The sequence below is a fragment of the Hirundo rustica genome, chromosome 1 (genome assembly GCF_015227805.2).
Source record: "Hirundo rustica isolate bHirRus1 chromosome 1, bHirRus1.pri.v3, whole genome shotgun sequence".
Lineage (NCBI taxonomy): Eukaryota > Metazoa > Chordata > Aves > Passeriformes > Hirundinidae > Hirundo > Hirundo rustica.
In genome coordinates, this window is record NC_053450.1 from 48,888,491 (window position 1) to 48,907,605 (window position 19,115).

Sequence of the window (19,115 nt, forward strand, 5' to 3'; positions counted from 1 at the left end):
CCTTAATAGACTCACGTTGAGAGAAAATAATACCCTCTGTATAACTAACTGCTACAACAGTAAGGATACTGTAATTTCCTCAAGAACCACAAATCAGAATTCCTAAAAAGAACAAAGTCCACAGACAGTGAAAACACTCTATAAAAGTTAATGCTCAAAAAGATTAAGTATATTCACCTCGTCATTTCAGCCCCTAATTCTGCAATGTAAAACAATTACTGATGCAAGAACAAGCAGCAACAAAGCCAAATAACTGCCCTTTTACAAATCACATTTGAGGTTTTCCACAGAATAATGAATCATCACAAAGCATACCTTTTCAATTATTTTTACTTCTCATACTATTATTGCCAACTTATTAACTATGAACTAATATTAACAGAGTAAGGCTCAAATATGTGCATAGGAATGAAATGTGCCTAAATACTTTACAAAAAACACTCTCTGACCTACAGTAGAAAAGCCAGTTATTAATTCACAATAGAAGTCATACATCCATAATCACATCTTTTTAATTTCTCCACCATTGCAGACAGACATGGTAATCCAAAATACTTTCTTCTGGCCATGTGGCTGCCCATAGTGAATTCTCGTCTTCCTCTGAAGCCTACTTGACTATTTTTTAAAAACTTGAATCAATGTTTTCCACTAGCATTGAATAAAATCCAGTCACCTTTACAAAAATGTCTTTTCTAGTAGTACTGATTCCTTGCCTTTGGCTAGAAGTTGAGCACACAATTCAAAAGTCCAGCACACTACTAATGTTAATGAAGTAGATTAAAAGGGAAGTACACAGACATCTGCCCAAATGTCCATCACAAATATTCTTCCTTCCTTCTGGCATTTGCCTAACTTGTAGCAGGCTGCTATGACCTCAAGATTTAATAAATAAATAAATATTTTAAAAAGATAGTAAACTATTTACCAAATCCAGTAAAACTGCTGGGTTCCGCCCAAGGAATTGCTGATTTGATCAAATGGCCGGTAACTACCATCACCCGTACGTGCTCACCCGCTAAGGCTGTGCTAGCAGCAAGAACTCACTATTGGTATGCTTGAGCATCACAAAGAAAAGCCCTTACTGAAGATGTGAATCCATTCTCGAAAAACAGAATCAGCCTCCCCCTTGCTTCTCCCCTCCCCAGCCACTTCACTGTTAAGGTAATCTTCTTTCAGAGGTTAAAGAGATTAACAGCAGAGATTCAATCAGCACTTCAAAGGGAAAGACATTCAGAAATAAGCAGACAAAAACGTAAACTACTTTTATAACTGCGTAACGCGAAACAATATTGAGCAAGCAAACACCATAGCTTCTGAAAGCAAAAAATACAGGTGTGAACTGCAGTAAAATACTGTATAAGCATTTGTGAGGAGGAATTAGAGGCATGAGGAGAGGGAAGATGACATAAACCAAGAGCAAGTGGTAAAAAAAAAACCCTGACCACCCATCCTGTGGGGGGAAACCCCCAACAACTTAGTGCTGTTTAGTCTTGTAATTACTAGATAAAGAAAAAAAAATCCCTAAGCAGCTGGTCTGCAATGTTGGATTTGAGTATTCTGGTACGGCATTTGTTATAAAAAATGGATGTAACTGAAATAAGTACAACTATTTATATCAACCTTTGCCTGGCCAGCAAGAACGTATTAAGGAATACATTTTTGTCATGAAAAGCTAACAGCTCTCTTTCTGACGCACCAAACTCTTTAGAAATAGATTCAGATGGGAAATTCCTGTTTGCACTGCAGAAGTCCATCTATTTAAAGAAATGCTGGCCCAAAGTATCTTATTTACAAGCCACAGACTTCCCACTAGTTAGATCATTTTTCACACCAGATTGGTGTCTGAGGCAATCTACTTAACTAACTTCAGCATCTCGCTCTTTCTTTGAAACAAACATTCACCTATTGATTCTGATCACTGTGCCCACAGGTCTCGGGTGGGAGAGGGTGGTAGTCAGCTTGTTGGAGGTCTATCAGGAACTCACGTTCAGAAAGGCAAGGACTACAAGCCCGCTGTCTTGTTCTGCCTTCTAGATGAAAACAAACCTATGTTAGAATGTTTTCAAGTAGAAACAGAAGTTAAAATGATCACTGCTAAGGACAGTTGAAGGCTAACAGGATGCTCAAAGAAATTAACAGAAGACTGAGAATACTCCAGGAAGTAGAAATCAAAAGAGATTTTAGTAGCATCTCACTGGATTTGCGCCGTTTGGAGAAATCGTATAAAGACCAACAGTTGATTGTCATGAAATATTCTGCGAACATCTCAGTCAATGAAGAAGACCCTTAATAAACACTGACAAGATGAGAGCTCCAAGAAAGTCAATGCTGCCCTCTTATCTTCCCAACTCCTTCTTCTATCAGAGTGCCAAGTGCGGCCAGTAAAGTCTTTGTGTCGGCCTTTTTCTGCTTTCCTTTAAGGATGAGCTACCAGATCAAGAAAAACAAGTTTTTTTTTTCCTAAAGCCATTGTATCTTAGCATACTGACAAATTTCCTCAGGGTACAGGTCTACAGCCTTGTCCATCCAGCCCAGAAGGTGGGTGTCATAAGGAAACCACTTGTTTATCCAATGTGTCTTGCTCCTTCCAGTTGGTAGTTACTGAAGTTACTCCTTGCTTCCTTGGGACACAGGATTATCAGGAGTGTCTCAAGGAAGGCCTCCTACTGGCATGAAGGAAGATTAGATAAAATTTACATCAAAAGAGGTGATTTCAGCTCAGGTGGATAAACTAACTGTTCCAGCCTCATGCCGTAGAGCAAAGCTGCCTACAAATGCCTCTAAACACCGTGTTCCCTTTTCCCCATACTCTACCCATCAGCACTTTGAGGACAAGGTGTTAGCATCTGAAACCCTGAAGACCAGGGGCTGGGAGGGCCTCACGTTTGTTACACTTGCTGTAATACATTTGATAACAAAACCCATTCACTGTTAAAGAAACCAAATGAAAAACAAAAACAACCAAACAAAAAAACATCCAAGAAAACTGGTGTGTTTCCTTTTGGGGCCAACTGAATACTCCTCTGATCTTGCTCTTCTATTACAATACAGCATGTCTCAGTCGCCTTCTGGAGACTTCACTACGAGGTAAGGCCAGGAGTGACAGTCACACGTAACAGTTTTGATATGCCAGAAAAGGAAAGATGCTCTAGGGACTTCCTCTCTTTTCAAACTCTCATATAACCAGATACTGTATCATAACTAAGAGGTACCGCAAGGGAAAATCACTAAGGGAAGAGCAGTGTGCAGCATTTTGATTTCATTACTTTTGATTACTGAAGTTGTTCATACAGCTAAAAAGAGAGCACAGAAGTGATTTTTCACTACAAAGAGCAAGTCAAGTTAGAAGAACAAGCAAATCAAATCTCGGGATAAGGCAAGACTGCAAATATTTTCCTACCTAAAACATACAAAGTTCCTCCAACTAAAAAGGAACTCCCCATGCTACCTAACATAGAAAAGTAATTTAATTTGAGGTTCACAAATGGCTAATAAAAAGATGAAAAAAACCTGAAGATTTCCACTGCTACTGCAGCTTCATTTCTCAGTGTTAGCATAACAAATAAATTGTTTCTGTCAAGAAAAGACATGCCTTCACTTCTGTGAAACAAATGCCTTACAAAAAGGTCTTCCAAAAAGGTCTTCTTAACTTTCAACTAAAGTAATGATTTAAAGTTATTAAAATTTCATGCAGTGATAAAGACAGGATATTCTGTGGGAAGTTTGCTAATGGATCCATTAGCTGGCAGCTGTCTATTTGCTCAAACAAGTGTAGAGCTGATTCCACATGTCACCGGAGACACAGAACCTATACTGGCTTTTTGTACACTGGGCAAACAGCATAGAGCATCTGCCAAACAGCTGGTTTCAGCTGTGAAAAGTCATTTATTAGATATGACATAGACAGAAAAAAATTAAAACAACTAGTAAAGAGGCTAACAAGTTTTTAGCCAATACCACAACATCCAGCTAATTCAGTCCATCTTTAACAGGTCACTGCTTTGGTGTGAAAACAAGAGTGAGCTTTCCTGTCTACAAAACAACCTGCTTTGTTTATAAAGGACAGTAAACTAAAGAATTGCCCAGCATTCTTTGCAGAGTACATGCAATTTTTAAAAATTATGCGGTTTTTATCATGGGATATAATTTATCTTTTATGAGCTGTCATAAATTGCAGGGTTTGCTTATTTTACCATGAACAACCCATGACATTTCAAAGAAAGATGTTCCACTGTATTCATTTTTATAATTAGCAGCAACATTAGTGTAATGAGGCCTTAGAGAGTCTGCATCATTATGCATTTAAAGTACAACTGACATGACCTTGCAATTAACGATCTAATAAGGAGCAAAACGTGAAGATAAAGGAAAAAGCATTAAAAAAATCCCAACTGAAACAAGCATTTATGTTACTTGAATCTCAATGTTTACCACACATCTTTGTGCAGCTCTACACCAAAAAATAACTATAAACCAGTACTATTAGACCTCAGCTTGCCCATACACTAAAATAGATATTTAAAACAATCCTCTTTATTACTAAGGTAATCTGAATTTTTGAATCCTAATGGTTGTACAGACGCAATTCTTCTTTGATCATGACTATACAAACATATTAAACAAAAAAATCAGCAGCTGCTATAGTAATGATTTTGATTTCACACCAGCAGAACAGACCCCAGATTGCTTTCTAATAAAGGTACAGCTAGCAAACCCGTTGTAACAAATAGGATTCTGTACAGAGAAAAAACAATGAAGTATAAAAATGCTTTTTAGGTGGACGTTTTGCATTTCAGAGTCAAAAGATATTGGAAATATTACATTTTGGTTTGTGATTTTTACAGGATTCAGAATTTTGAATTTGTTTTAAATTAGTGATTGATATACTGATCCTTCTACTGGAGGAACCAGTTAATTGGCTTACAAGATCACAACAAGCATGCTCTGAAGGAACAGCAGATTCTAAAATGCTACCTGAAAAACAAGGAAAAGCAGAAATTGCTAAAAAAAACAAGGTCCTTCAATCCTTCCCCAATTTCCTGACTTTTTTTTTGGAATGGAAGAAGTTCAATGGAAGTTTGTTTCCTCTGAGGTTTGAATGACTTAGACATGGGAGATCTGCCCAGATGTATCAGGCTTTGAACATCCTACATCCTATGCAGAAGCCTAAGGATTTACAGCCCTCCAATTTGAATTCTCCCAGACAAAGGCTTCACTACTAAAGAAACACCTACTGTCCTTGTTGGAACTAACAGGTAGGAGATGGAACTGCCCCAGCAGGTGGTACAATCCTCATACCAGTGCACAACAGGTCCCAGCAATCCAGCTGCAAGATTGATTGGATGCTAGCTTGCAAAGTAAAGGAAAAATTGACTATGGCAATGAAAAGTTCTAAAAACAGAAGTGGAATTATGGGTTATCAGTGAGGTAAAGTTAAGAAGGACATGAACACACTGTTTTTCATCTCAGTTACATTCTTCCCTTTATCTGGGCCAAACCTGTAGGATCTCCTCCCATTCACTCTGTACCTGGACAGCTAAATCTGTAAAGGTACAGATTTGTGTACATCCGAAGTGTCTTTCCTTTAGAGACAGGCAAAGGCACCAAGAGCATACTGGAGACAATGACCATGTCATGGATGATATGTGGCTGGCTCTGTAAAACATACATGCTCATAAATTTGTGCATATTTATAGTCAAGAGTTTCACCTACTATCTAGGGTAGTAGGTTTTCTTTGACCAGATGTTATATGCAAGAAAAGTCGGCTCTTCCAATCAGACTAGGAAGTGGCGAAGAACTACAGACAAGAGGTAGAAGTAAGCAAGCCTACTGTAATTCTGAACACACTTCTAGTCAAAGAAGACCTAGTTTATTATTCTGTCTTCAGTAGTGGCCATTGACTCTAACCAGAAGTTCTACCTTCACTGTGATAAAAAAGAAGGCTGTCTCTTTTAATAAAGAGCCGTCAGCAGGAGATGCCTTGGAAGATGAAACAAGCAGGATGAATGCAGACTGCTCTGACCTCCACCAACCTGTAGCTCAGAAATTCCACTCAAAGACTAAGGACTCACCTACCTGAAGAAAACTACAAGTATGTCCCAGCTTATGAATTTAAACTAATGTACTTATGTTGATGCAACATCTGCACAGGATTTACGTTCTAGTATGTCTTCACTTGAATTGTATTATGCTTACTGGTTTAAGTCAGAATAATCTTATCCAAGAAAATAGAAGTATTTATTACTATAATGACATTGACTTAATCACCAGAAACATTTGGATCTAGGCAAGGCATAGGAAAACCCACAGGGGTGAGTATCACAACCAAGGCCAGGACTAAGATCATGCAAGTGCAAATGCAGCAGCCTGACTCTTAGTCTAATACACCAGCGCACGGCTTCCTCATCTAAATTGCTCAAGCATAGGAAAAAGCATATTCCCACCATCAACCTCATCTTCCAGCTGCTCACAGGAGCAATCTCCACTTCAGTTGGAAGCTGCCTACCTTGTGTGCAAGACAATGGAAAGCACAAAAGGAGTTGCTGGGTGGGAAAAAACCCCAAGCAAACAAAAAATACCTAACACCCCAAACCCATCCGCAACAGGCACAGAGCCTAGCTGGGGGTACCTGACCAACATCCAGAGGGAGCTGTTTCTAACTTCCAGAGCAGAGAAAATACGGCAAACTTAAATAGTCAAAAGTAATTTTTAAAACCTCTACCAACAGCCAAATAGAGCTTCTACACAAAGAAAGTTTGTTTTCAGGATGTATACTGGATTATGAGTGAAGTTAACATATTTTTCACTTTCAGAAAGGGTGAAAAGGCAGATTATGCAAAATACATAACACTGGTGGATTAATTTTCTTTATTCCAGCAGTCAAGATCACAAGGGAGAGATTAACTAAAATAACAGAATTGCAAAAGCAGTTTTATGTGATGAAATATATAATACATATACATGAGACCATTTTTAAAATTTAGAGTTACATTGTCTAGCCATACAATTTCAAGCCCTTACCACACAGACATTTTCCCTGACAACAGATGATACCACAGACAAAACAACCAATATATTGTCTAGACAATATTACTGCTGCTCTATTGTCTTGAGCATTTAAGTATATGGTCAATAAATAAATGCAGAAAAGGACAATTCTGCAGGGTTTTTTTAAGAGTGTAATGGTTATTTCTATTAACTTGCACACAATTACAAGTATCTTAAAAGCAAAAAGTTTGGTATGTTTAAGAAGTCTGGCCTATAGATTGTTTCAGAATCTAAGGCATGTCATACCTTGTCAAAGATATCCAGGATATTTTAGATAGAAGCTAGGAATCAATTTATAAATAGAAATATTTTGTTTTCATTGAATTTTATTTGGAAAACAATTAACCTATGCCTGGTATCACAGACTGTTTTCATACAATCAATTTTCAGACATTCTATTTAAGTATATTAAAAATAATTTAAAAAGGTATCCAAAAGATATTTAAACAACCACTTTTAAATTTTGTCTACTAAAGGAAACTAACATTGCTTGCTGGGATCATAGCACGAGGCATGCAAAACACCTTCCCAAGGGACATCTGCCATACAGAAAAAGGAACATAAAACTTACATGGTAGAAGAACAAATTGCACTTTTGTTCTGAAAAGATAATTTAAAAAGCAATTTCTTTCAGCGTTCAACTATGAACTACATATGAAAAATGGACTACAACATTTGCAAGCTCCCAGAAACTCAGAGATATTGAAATTCTTATGAATAATTTTCATCTTGTCAGCTGGCCATACTTTAAGATGACAGAAGAATTTAATATCAGCAAGAATCCTCTTGCAACTTCATTAGTCAACTTAGAAATATAAAGGAAAGGAACAGTTGCAGCAACTTAAAGAGATAAATCAAGGAAAGACCCTGTAATGTTATATCCACTCAAATTATAGCGCAGAGTCATTGATAAGATATCTCATGGAACTTAAGACATTATTTATTTGCTGTGTGTTCGATACACTGTACTTTACATCGGCCATTCCTGCTTTGCAGACATCTATTCTTTGCAGACATCTATTCTTTGCCAAACATCACCCTAAGCTGAAAGCAAATTCTCCTTTTTTCTCAATGCTGTTTTATCCTACTACACTTGACATGATTACCATGTTAAGAAAAATGAGTAATTGAAGCATTTAAGTCCAATTACTGATAAAATGTTGCAGCTCCATTATTCAGGGACCATATAACCCAGACCTCTTCCAACAATTAGCCCTTGCTGAACAACAGGAATTCAAGAAGACAGCTGGAAAATATCAACCTTTGGACTAAAGCAAAAAGTGAAAGTATGTATAAACAATTACAAACACATGTACATTGTTCTTCATTAATCAATAGCTTGTGTTTTTCCTTGGTCCATAAAAAAAGTGAAAAGTAAAATTAAACCGTAAAGAAATTCAAAATGAGACAAACAAACAAGATGACACCTGCTAAACAACACCCTTATGAAAAGGAAAGAGCTGGATGATATTTTAACTAAACAAACATTATTACCCTAATAGCTATTATTAGTGCTGTTCTATTGTTTCTCTACTGACAGATATAATAGTGTTCATAGGCAAGAAGACCGGGAGAAATTATCTTAATTAGCTTATCAGGCATCTTGCACAATAGAGGCCATAGGGCTGCCCTAAATTAGTTATTTCTTTTATGGTCTTGAATGTACACACATGCTCAAACCCATTCAAAATGGCTGTTAGAGAAAGCTCACCCACAGTCTGGACAAGCCCTACATTTTGAACGCAGCAACCACTAAAAGTACACGCCTCACATGCCATCTGAATTTAATGCCAACATCAAGAAAACACCTTTGCCTCAAAGCCCTACCACTACCCTGTTTCTGTTTCCTGTGTAAGAAAGATCACAGCTTGCTTAAACCTCCCCTTTGATAAGACTCATGCAGTCCCACTAGACTCCTATCAAGTGGCTCTTAAGTCACTCAATCACCTCATTTTCTCCAAGATCCCTCAGTTTTTTTCAGAAACTCCCATTAACAGTGATCACTAGGAACACATGGCATTCAAGGTAGGGGATATTCCTTAATTCTTCTTTCATATAATGACAGAATGTTTTGGATTGGGAAAGATCTTCAAAGACCATCTAGCTCCAGCCCACCCAAACCTTGAGCAGGGATATCTTTCAGCTTGCGCAGGCTCCATGCAACCTGGCTGCGAACATCCACAACTCCGAGTGATTTGTTACAGTGTCTCACCGCCATCATCCTGAAATATTTCTTGCTTGTGTCTGATACCAAGCTATGGTCTTTCACCTTAAAACTGCTACCCCTCGATCTGTCACTACGGGCTCTGGTAAAAGTCTCTCTCTGTGCTTCTAATATGTTCCATTTATATACTGAAAGTCCATAGTAACTCTTCCTCTCCAAACTGAACAATCTGAACTCTCTAAGCCTGTCCTCATAGGAGAGGTGCCCCAGCCCTTGGATATCTTTGTGGCCTCCTCTGGACCTGGTCCAACACTTCTAACACTGTTCTTTTGTTAGGGGCCCCAGAGCTGGATGCAGCACTCCAGGTGGGGCTTCACAAGAGCAGAGGGGCAGAAGCACCTCCCCTGACCTACTGGCCATATTTCTTCTGATGCTGCCCAGGATATGGTCATCTCATGTCCAATTTTTTATTCACCAATATCTACATACTTCTTTGCAAGGATGCTCTCAATTAATTCCTTTTCCAGTCTGTACTGCTACAGGGGATTTCCCTGATCCAAGAGTATTTCCCCTCGCATTTCCCCTTGTGGAAAGTCACAGTGGTTCCCTGGGACAAGTTGAGATCTTTAGTATTTATTTTGACAGCAGCCTTACGATTCTTAGGTCTTTTTCAGCACTGCTCTTGAACAGAAATTTCCACATCCTGAAAGCATGGTGCATATTCTTCTTGCTAAACGTACCATAAGATTTTTTTGGTATTAAACAGGCATGAGTCTCTGTCAATTCAGATAACTCCAATCCTGGAGCTGTGAGACAAATCTGGAAAAAAAAAATTCAAAAGTCTATCACTCATCTGAAAGTGGAGACACCAGGACACAGTAAGAGTCTCACCATTACTCTACCCAGCCTTTTTTACAATTATCTCCAGCACTCCATTGCCTTGTTCATCCTCTGCTCTGCACGCACCCGGCACTGTGTTTTGCAACATGCATGGATTTCATGCATGAAATACATATAGAGCACTTCTACCTTCCAAGTTCATCTGCTTCTGCAGGACAAAGACATTTCTGCTGCACCTCAGCAAGCACACCACCACAGGAAAGCACTCACATTCTTCCTGTATTTGTAAGCAGGACTAGCTTATTTGTAGGTTACAGCCACTTGTCCTAAACAAGGGCTGGTTCCTGCAAAATAGGTGTATCCTCAGCCTCCAAAAGAAAAGTTTTGTTCCAAATGTGGGCATTGCACTAGTGATTTCATTAACTTGCTACTAATATTAAAAAAAAAAAAAAAAATCATTCTTTGCTTTCTAAAGCTAGCATACTATCTTCCCTTACATTCATGTTGTTTCATTTGCTTAAGGGATCAAAATATTCAACCCCTTCAATGAGCCTTCTCTCTTAGCATGTTCCAAGCGTGAACTGGCCAACAACATGTAACACACATCATCAGTCACGACTCCCTGAACACTGGCAAAGGGAACACAACAGATAATTTTGCTAAGTTTTAGCCATGGTACATGATACCAAATAAAACAGCAATAGATGAGAGAAGGGCAAGTAAAGGAGAGAAGAGATGCTGGAACAACAACTAGAGGTCTAAAAGTTACCTTTAGAAGAGAAACAAAGCACTAATAATCAAAGAGCAATAGGAAATAATTTTGACACATTTCATGTAAGTAAATACTGCTAACTTCCAAAAGGGTACACCACAGCACAAAGACACCCTTCAGTTTTTATTGACCAGTTCAGGCAATGCTCTGCTAAACAGGTAAGTAAAAGCCTTGGTCGTTTTGCATTCTCAATCACTCTGGTATCTTGTTTTCAGGAGTACACAGTGTATGTTTAAGAACTGTATGTTTTAAGGCTAAGTAACTGCTGTTTAGTAACAAATTTTCTTGTTCCTAACCAGTAAGCAGGGCTTTTAGCAATATTCTTTTGACTCCAGAAGTCCAGCCAGAAGGAAGGACAGTTTCCATTTCAATTAAATGTTAAATTGAAGGGTGGAGGGCAGATGTTGGGATTTAGCAGAAGCATGCACATCAAACAACTTACTCCTCAGAAACCCGCACGAGTTTTTAAAATTTTGGTCAAAGGTCAGAGAGATTTCAGTCATAAGCAACAAGGAAACAATAAATTTACATTATTCAAAAAGAATTAATGTTGCCTGATAGAGATATTTCAATGATAGAACAGCTGATCTTCAAAAATAAGCAGCATGATTAAAATACATTAAATGAAAAACACCTTGTTGCATATTTGACAGCCTCTGACTGAAAATTTCAATAAACCGAAGCATTTATTGAAAACAAAATAAAAATACAAGCATTTAAAATAATGCTATTTTATCATGTCACCATAAAACAAGAAAAAGGAAAAAAATCTTGTCATTGTTCTGTGTCACTCCTGGAAGGCGAGGGAGACGTATTTTAAGTCCTTTTACATTGTTTTCTTACTCATGTCAGTGTTTTGGTTCTTATACTGATGGTTTACAGATATATAAAAACTTCTATTTCTTACTTCTCATAAGTTGAAATAGGAAGATACACCTGAGCGAAAGTTATATGTCATCCCTGTCCAACAGAAATGGGATTTCTTTGCTAAGCTCCTAAACTTCCAAAATTCCTTAAGTCCTTACCAGCTTTATAAACTTAATACTTCTAAATGTCATCTTTCCAGCAGGAAAATTGTGCCATGCATTACTATCATTGAACACTGTCTTTTGGAGTAAAACCTAAATGAATCTGCTGAAAAATGGGTTCAGCTGTTTAGAGCAATCTGTGGACTGCTCACCAGAATCTACTGCTATTCATAAAGACTCGTACTAAGTTAGATAACCCTGAGCCTGAGCAGAATTAGAATTAAATATCTGTACCTGCAGCCACCAAAGGAATGGCACAGTTCATTGGTGACTGGCCTAAGGTAAGATCTGCACAACACAACACTAAACCCCAAATACATAGTAAGAAGAAAGGAGAAATACACAGAAGGGAGTCACCCCTTTGGAACTGTCTACAGGGAAGCAGTACTTCAAATTTCGACCCAGTACTGGCTGTAACTCAACAGGAAGAAGGGATATATCGTCCTGAAGCAAAGTCCTATTCAACATCAAATGGAGAGCTCAGCAATTGCTCCTTATCACACAAACTGACAGGTATGCATTTTCTGCTCACGCGACACCCAGCATTAAACTGCCACGCTAGGAATGGGGAGAATTACCCAGCCACTCCTAACTGGTAGAGACTAATGGGTTTTTTTTATGCCCCCTCTTTGAGGGAAGATTTTTTTTTTTCTAAAAGTGCCTGGTAAGTTCTATTTGGTAAACTCTCTGCCAGTGCTAAGGGCTAGTGATGTTTCACCTGCCCTCATATCTTTCCATAGCTTGACACAGCTATAACTTCTGACTTTTGCTATTTTTGTTAAGAGAGTTGAGAATTGCTTTACAGCCCTGTCACTACAAGTAAGGAGCCCACACAATATCTGTACAACATCCAGTTGTCCCAGTTAGGAACCCCAATAACCTTTTGGGTCCAAGTTTCCAGCCACTGATTTCCCCATAGGTCCTAGTGAGGAACTCCTCTCCCCACCATTGTATCTGGTGGAGTAAAATGTTCAAAGGATACAGTTTTCTATTATTTACATAACCTCAAATGCTCTTGTGATTTATTTTTTAACCCCAAACATTTCTAGAATGTTCAGGCTGATGTAGGAACTAAAAAATGCTTATTTCAATGCAAAACAAAAAAAAAAATCCCTAAAACCCAACAGACCTGATAGAACTCTACCCTCCTTGATATATAACTGAACATAAGTATAATAAATGGTATACAAAAATAAAAGTGGCACAATAGTAATAATTTCTTATTTTTGATTCAAGCAGTAGGACAGACTCCGATGGCAGGACTTGATCAGCATGATCATGAGGAAAAAGTTGCCACAAATCATGACATAAAAAGCAGAGTTTCCAAAAGGGAGGGGGGGAAGGGGGGGAAGCACGTTTGCCCATGACAGGAATCAAGACCGATAAACAGGAAAAATGAAAAAGGGTGGGGGGAGGGGAAGGGGCTGTGTGTGTGCGTGAGCATGGCACAGCATGAAAAGTACTTTAAAAGGATACCAGTCATTCCAGGTGTCTGTTCCAGACAAACAGAAACAAAAACGGTATTTCCAGTGCCTACCCTTTGTATCTGAAGATTTGAAGGCTGGATCACCTCACATAGACTTTGTGTATAACAACTGTAGAGACACAGGGTCCTTTAGAGGAGCAGTGAGATTTTTAGGACACTGATTTTTTTTTTTTTTTTTAAGTATTCCTAGCATATAGCAGAAAGTTCTGAGGGGAAAGACATTTTTCTGACAACAAGGATGAGCAAAATGAGAAGCGCAGGGCACATAACTCTGTTGTCACCCCCTTACTCCAGCAATCAAACCAGTTGCCAGGAAGAGTCAGACAGCCTGGCAGAGTTAGAAATTAATCAATGTGAATATATCTGTATATCTGACTTGTAACTTTCAAACCTGTTGTAAAGGCAGAACAGCTCCAAAGAATACAAAGTATGAAGTAGGCTACAGAGTGCTGATTTTAAACCTCTGAAACATAATTCATGGAAGAAAGCAAAAGACTTCTACTCAATTGCTGTGCCACTCAAGCCAGTGTCCTTTAAAAATAATTCCCTAGTTTAAACTAATGACATTTATATTTGGTAATGGACTTCAGGTGGAATTCATCTTCCAAATTTAGACATCCATCTGGGGGTGAGATGAATCATGCAGTGAAAGTGCTTATTTCTCTCCACTGACTATAACAGGAGCTTACAGAACCAGCTCATGTATAGGCAGCCAAAGCTGGCGTTAACCAACCTGTCTCCTAACGGCTAATGCACAAGTTTTAAGTGGCATGGCATGCCTAACAATCGTCTCCTTCCACTGACTCAAAAAAATCAGGCTAGAAAAGTTGTCCTTCAGCAGGGTGAGAAGCAGCACTGCCACAAATTAGCAACTGGAATTAGCTTAAGTTGTATGTAAATATTAGCACCTACTATTTCCCCCTTGCACAACAGACAGATGTTTGTTCATGGAAAAATAAACACACCTTTCAAATAAAATTACACATGCTTCTGAGATATTTGTAAAAAATCTTGATGTCTGTTGAATATGAAATAATTATTTTAAAATAAGGCAACCATATAAGGAAAGCTAACAGGAAGTCTATATCTTCAGAAAATGATGTGTAACTGGATGAAACTATTTTATGAAGTCTACTAATTCCTTTAACCTCAGCCTAAACTTCAAAAATGTTTCTGCAGAAAGCAGGAACTAAAGATTTAATAATCAGTTACACAGTAAAATATACCACTATATGAATATAATCTATTATGATTGAACCAAACAGTTAAAACCTGTTATTTGCAGAGCTGCCACCTTTCATAAAAGGAACAAGGCAGATATACTAAATAGCAGTCTCTTGTTTCAAATAATGTGAAGATTCTCAAACAGAATATTGCCATCCAACACAGAATACCTCTTAATTTACAAGTAGCGAGATCTCTTGATTATTTCAATAGCCATTAGAGACACAGAGAAGTATATTTTTAACAATAAGCATGTCTGGAGGAGGAAGTGCAACACAAAATCACTGCAAGGAGTCAGAAGGGAGAGCAGAAATAATCTGCCTACAGCCACCCCTGGCCACGCATTTGTTCGACCCATACACACTCAAAAACACCTCTTCCTTAGAACATCCATTACATGACCAAAATGCTCTATGCACCAGTAAGAGGATAAAGTCTTACGAAATTAAGCCATTGACTGACACATACCTGCAGTCCTATCCCTTGGTCTGAACACGATCAGATTTTATATTTGGAGATTTAATATTTTGGTGGCACACACTAGGTCTCACAAAGAATATGTAACCAGTGGCCCTAACCCCCCCCTTAAATATCTTAACACCTCAGTGTGGGCCGAAGTTTGAGTGCTACTGTTAAAAGCATTCTGGAAAACTAGCAACAGAGATATAAAAATATAAAAGGGCCAGGCTTTGAAATAAAGTAACGGCTGTACTAAGCAAGATCCAGAGGTCCATATCCATTCAAATACCTCTAACTAATAGCAGCCATAAGTGGAGCATGCAATACAATCAATACACAGCAGTGTTTCCCAAGAATATTCCTTGATCCCCCAACAGTTTGCAGAAGCAGGATTTCCTGAACAAGAATAGGTAGGTATTTGATGATTCTTCCACGAAACAGCAGTTTCCCTCTAGAGTGATGTAATGTTTAGACTCCTTAAATTCCTGAGGCAAGAAATTCTATAGCTTAATTACACATTCTGTTGGGAACCACCTCCTTTTGTCTGTTTTCAATTCATCAGCTGCTATTTTCATTAGACACCTCTTAGTGTGCATGCACTAAAAAAAGACAGTGAATAAACACTCCCTATTTTTGTCCCATTAGTTGCCGAACATTTAACAGGATGCCGTCACACCAGTTTTTGGTCACCTTTTTTACCTTAACAATTCATGCTGCTCCTCTTACAGAAATTGTTCCATGTTTCAGATTTTCTCTTCCTTGAAAATTCAACTATGTTCTTTTTACAGCAATGACAGGGATAGGTGTAAGCAGGGCAAAACTGTGTAAGATGATTAAATTTCTCAAAAGTTATAATCATTATTCTCCCTTTCTTTCCTAATAATTTCTAGTGGCAATAGTCAGCTTTTAGCTCATCTTTTTAGGTGATAAAGCAAGCTTGTTCTTCCCCATCTCCAAATACAATACATGAAGCAATTTATGGGAAATTTCATCTGCCTTTTTAACATTGTCTGGTTGCTGAGCAATGTCAGGTCCCTGTGTAATGCTAGGGTCTGCCTTTGCATCTGCTACCCATCAGTGAAGTCTGTGAGCTCACTTTTCTTGTATACACCTTATTAACTCAAACATACTCTGTTTACATAACCCTGGAGAATTGTTACCTGGAGTCCCTCTCTATTTATTCCAACTCTTCCACTTATATTTTAGTCATTAATTTAACCATATAAAATCCTTTCCTCCTATCTTATGACTGCTTGGTTTCTTCAAAATTCTTTGCTGGTGGGTCCTTGTCAAATGCTGGTTGGACATCCAAGGAAACTACTTCTGTCAGATCTTGCTTATTCATGTACGTGCCTTCAATAAACCTCCAGTGAGTTTGCAAAACATGACATCCCTTCACAGCAGGCTTCCTCAATACATCATGTTTACCCATGTTATTTTCATTACTATTATTTTGACTGATTTACTTGGAACAGATGTCAGGCTTAGTAATCTGTAGTTCCCCAGATCTGCCCCGAAGCCTTTTTTAAAAACAGTGTCACATACAGATTAGGACACTACAGATCACATGCACACTAATTTCCGTCTTAACTAGGTGTTGTATTTGTTGCTTACTGACTACAGTACAATGATCCTTGCTTGCTTGCTGTTTGGAAAGCTGTACTTCCTTAGTGCAAAGCAGGCCTCTCTAAAGACAAGGAAACGGTTTTCATTATTTCCACAGAAGGTTTAAGCATTGTCTGTAGGAAGATCAGTACATAATAAAAATATACTGTAACAGTAATACTACAAACATTTATTTGCATCGAAAGGTCTCTCTTATCTTTCCAGTCTGTAAATAATAGTTCCATAAATATATGCTCCTGTGTAGCAGTAGCCATTCAACTATGTAATAGCTGTCCTAATTACCAGAAAACACAAATGAGCTTGTGAAGACACAGTTATTCATTTGCAAATGAGACAGCATTCAAAGAGAAGTGAAACACTTAACATCTTTCTGGAATTGAGAACTTCTGTGGAAATTACAACCAACAAGCAGGCAACTTGAGATAAGGACTAAAAGAATGTACACAAATATTTTTAGGTTCACCAACTTCGTGTAAAGTTGAAGTTTTACAACACAAAGTTTTCAAGCACCATCTAAGTTTCAGGTTTAAATTCACACCATTTTTCTTCTAGTGCCAACTTTCATCTCTTTTAATTCACATATCCAAAGACAGAGTTGAAAATTAGTCTTACAAACTGAACAAGCGCTTTTCTGTGGTGCAAACTCAAATGCTGTGACCATTATTTCTACTGGCAGGATGTTACAGTTACACATAACAGCGTGTTTAAATCCAAAAGCAACTGTTTCAGCTCCTTTTTCACCTCCATATTTTGTATCAGTCTAATAGAAGCTTGTAGTTCTAATAACAGCAGAAGAACAGCATGGATTCATCAATTCAGTAAGTTTAAGCCAAATGTACAGAGAAAATAATAAAAAAAACCAACACTATCAAGATTGGTAAAAAGACCATTGGAGCAAGCATAGTGTTCACATTCTACATTTACAGCATTAAGAAGAGAACAAAAAATATCCTAATTACAGATGTTGAAAAAACACTCTTCCAGATATGAGATGAAAACTTTTCCTTGTCTTAAGGCCTCTGGTGCTGCTCAGTCTTCTGGGCAGCAGGAAAGTTAACAGTAGCCTCACTGCTGTTGCTGCAGGAGTGAGAGGACACAGCTGACAATAAAGCCATACACAGCCTTGATATTAATAGCAGAAAGCTAAGACACCCAAGAGAACAATGCAGTTGCAAAGAGTTCTCTCCCCTCTTCCCAAGCTGTCGTAAGAAAGCTGGGAGGAACAAACAAACAAATTTGTCTGTGAATACAAACAAAAATATTCTGCCTTTCAGCACCTGTATTTTGTTTCATTTCAACTGCCACACTTACTGGTTTGGCCCTCTTAAACCATTTAATGAAAATCACAGAACAGCTGAAACTGGACGGGACATCTGGAGGATGCCTACCCCAACCCCCCTGCTCAAAGCATGTCAATGACAGCAAGTTGCTCAGGGCTGTGTCCAGCTGGTTTTTGAGTTATTGCCAAGGATGGAGAATCCATAACATTTTTTGGACCACCTGTTCCAGCGATCTATTCCCCTTAACATAAAAACCTCTCTTTTTTCTGATGTTTAAATGGAATTTCCTGTATTACAATTTGCGCCCATTACTTCATGCTATCAATGGAAACTACTGAGAGCAGCCTGACTCTACCCCTCTTTATTCCACCCCATTAGGTTATTTACACACATAGGGTGCCCCCAAGCACTCTTTTCTCCAGGCTGAGCAATCCTAGCTTTCTCAGCTTCTCCTCATAAGAGAAATTCTCCAGACCCTTAATGGCCCTTGGTCAGACTTGCTCCAGGATGTCCATGTCTCTCTTGTACTAGGGAACCCAGAAGCACACAGCGCTCCAAGTGTAGCCTTACCAGTGGTGAGGAGGGGAAAAGGATCACCACCTTGATCTGCTGGTAACTCTTCCTAATGCATCCAGAACACTTCTGGCCTTCTTTGTTGCAAGTGCACATTGAGGGCTCACATCTTTCCTACCAGAACCCCCCACCCACCCTGGGTCCTTTTCTGCACTTTCTTTTCAGCTGATTGGACCCTACCACATACTGGAGCCTGGAGTTGTTCCTCCTCAGGATCACTGAATTTACTTTACTGAACTGCTGGAGGTTCCCATCAGACAATTCCTCTGTCAATGTCCTTCTGGATATCAGCACCACCCTCTTTGGTCTATCAGCTCCTCCTGCAAGCTTGCTGAGCGTGCACCTCTGACCCCCAGGCCAGTAACAACAAAGGTGTTAAACAGGATTTTCTCTGGTACTGAGTCCTGGGGTGCACTGCTAGTGACTGGCCATCAGCTTTTGAGCCACTTGTGATGTTGTGCCACTGATGCCAACCCCTTGAGCCCATCAGTCAGACAGTTTCCAGCCATTTTCACTGTTCACCTACCTGGCATACACTTCATCCGTTTGTTTGCAAGGATGCTATGGGAGACCATTCCGAAAGCCTCACTGAACTCAAGACAAACAACAATCACT

General features: G+C 38.7%; 1 protein-coding gene across 2 annotated transcripts in view; it reads right to left on the minus strand.

Annotated features, from left to right (window-relative positions):
* Positions 1 to 19,115, minus strand: part of YES1 (YES proto-oncogene 1, Src family tyrosine kinase) — a 50,382-nt gene that overhangs the window by 18,511 nt on the left and 12,756 nt on the right. Inside the window, exon 1 of one of the 2 annotated variants that reach the window (XM_040060380.2) lies at positions 9,953 to 10,031. The exons of the other annotated variant lie outside the window; for it this stretch is intronic. The gene's annotated coding sequence lies outside the window, so the exon portion shown is untranslated. Of the gene's footprint in view, positions 1 to 9,952; positions 10,032 to 19,115 lie in introns of those variants that run through there. 2 annotated transcript variants of the gene reach the window in all.